The 2,579-nt window shown below is 32.3% G+C and overlaps 1 pseudogene; it reads left to right on the top strand.

Moving 5' to 3' along the window:
- Positions 1-572: 572 nt before the first annotated feature.
- On the top strand, positions 573-1,594 carry LOC100737473 (annotated as a pseudogene).
- The last annotated feature ends 985 nt before the right edge of the window (positions 1,595-2,579 follow it).

Here is a 2,579-nt window from a genome sequence, read left to right as displayed (position 1 = left end):
GAAATTTCCTTTTCATTGGTATATTGCACCTGTTAAAAATAATAATAATAAAAAAATAAAAATTAAAAAGTTAAAAAAGAAAATAAAGTGAAAATGTAAGTATTAATAATAATAATAATAATAATAATATTGCACCTAAAGGACAGGACATGGTGGATTAAAACTATTACATCATTGCTTATTACATATATAGCATTTTTTCCTTCAGGTTTACTGAAGCTAATTATAAATAAGAATATAGTGAAATAAGCATACTATATGGAAGCAATCTATTTTGGTAGAATTACAGAACCAGATAAGTTACCCAAATACCTGTTCCCTTTTTCTTATCTAAATTATGTGGCTAATAATACTACCCATGGTATAAAACTATCACTGAAATTAAATGCTTTAATAAAGGGAAGCATTCAGAACAGTCATGCATATTCTATATACTCAATGTATTAGCCTATATTATACATTAAATCCAAATGCCAGTTATACCAATTTCTACATTTGTCAATCAAGATTTTTCTTTTTATATTCTGTACAACTCTCTTGTCATTTTCTACATACATGAAGCTAATGGAAATATGTCATGTTTTACATATAAATACCACATTTTTGAAGTAATCTCTGCTAAATATCAATTTAGATTTCTCAACAGTACTGAAAACTATCAGTGGAAATATAACACACACACATCTGACTTCATCCTTATGGGACTGACAGATTCTGAAGCAATCCAGAAGGTCCTGTTTATGCTATTTCTCCTGATATATCTGATTACTGGGCTGGACAATGCAGGGATGATGTTGATAATCTGCCTGAATTTCCAGATTCACAGCCTGATGTATTTTTTTCCTCAGCCATCTGTCATTCCTTGACCTCAGTTACTCAGCAGTCATCACACCTAAAACCTTAGATAATTTACTGACTTCCATGAAGTATATTTCATACATAAACTGCTTAACCCAGATGTATCTTTGTTTTCTAGGGTGCCACTGAATATTTTCTTCTCTCTTCCATGGCCTATGACCACAATGTAGCTATGTGCAATCCTCTGCATTACCATGTTGTTATGTCCACAAGACACTGCTGCTCAATAGATTTGGGATTTTATTCAATTGGCTTCAGGACTCCTTTGTCAATGTGCATTGCATGAGCAGATTGGATTTCTGTGATTCCAGTGTAATACATCACTTCTTCTGTGACACATCACCAATTTTAGCCTTGCCCTGTACTGACATAAAAGATATGGAAATAATGATATTCATTGCAGCTGGATCCACTATAATGGCATCTCTTATCACAATTGTAGTGTCCTATGTGTCTATCCTGTCTACTATCCTGAAAATTACTTCCACTTCAGGAAAGCAAAAAGCCTTCTCTACTTGTGCCTCCCACCTCCTGGGAGTCACCATCTATTACAATTTTTACTTATTCAAAAGAAAGTCAGTCCTACTCCTTGGAAAAGGATCAAGTGGCTTCTGTTTTTTATGCTATTGTCATCCCCATGCTGAACCCACTCATTTATAGTCTTAGAAACAAAGAATTAAAAAATACTTTCAGCGGACTCATGCAGAGAAGAACAGGATCCACACAATTAAAATGACAGTGATTCTAATCTTTTGATTTCAACTTTTTTCCCCCTCTTCCTTATAGTATATTTCCTTGGTCTCTTTTTCAGAAACAGTTGTATCCCTTTGTATTTATTAAAAACATCATTTTCTCAACCAAATGCAATACTTTAATTTCTAGGAATATGCCTATAGAAATCCATACAGCTATACCCCTATACCCCCTATAGGGGGTATAGCTCAGTGGCTGAGCATTTGACTGCAGAAATCCATCAAGTATTGGAAATTAGGAAACATATTAAATCTATGGTCTAAATGTTCATGTTTTTAAGGGCAATTTAATTTCAAAATTAAAACATACAATTGTCATTTTTAAATCTATATCACACAAATTCCCATTTATACTCCAACTTCAGAGAATTTCATTATGGAAAAGACCTCCATATGAGGAGTAATGAGAACAGTTTTAGAAATTATTTTATTTATTCTATGACAAAGCAATATATCATAGTGATTGTGAACACTTGCTTTGGTACCACACATTTCAGAATTTAAATTCTAGACCCTCTACACTTTTAGCTGTATAACACTTGAAAACTCACAGAAAGTTTTAGCCTCAGGATTCCCCAACTTTAGAATACAAATAATAATTCCAAAGTGCATGAAGTTATTATAAAGATTAAATCAGATAATGTCTGTAAGGCATTTAATGTAGTACTAATAAATGCTGTTCATTATCCTTAGAACACTCACATTTCTGCATTATTTTTAATGCTCCCTGACTTCTTCTTAAAGAATGTTCACTTGAGTTTTATAAATTACTTTTGTTTGATTTAAAGGGCAAACACAAATAGCTAAGGAACAACCCAGCACTACATAGTTTTGGTGTTAGAGTGCTATATATTAACATTAGAGAAAATTTGGAAAACATTGAAAACTTTAAGTTAATACAAAGCCCTAACAGTTATTAACAGCTTTGTACGAGGTCTAGATTGACAGTTCTATGTATATACATACATA

Source organism: Sus scrofa, unplaced genomic scaffold (genome assembly GCF_000003025.6).
Source record: "Sus scrofa isolate TJ Tabasco breed Duroc unplaced genomic scaffold, Sscrofa11.1 Contig26, whole genome shotgun sequence".
Lineage (NCBI taxonomy): Eukaryota > Metazoa > Chordata > Mammalia > Artiodactyla > Suidae > Sus > Sus scrofa.
Note: the sequence above shows the minus strand (reverse complement) of the source record. Positions and strands in the feature narration are given on the sequence as shown.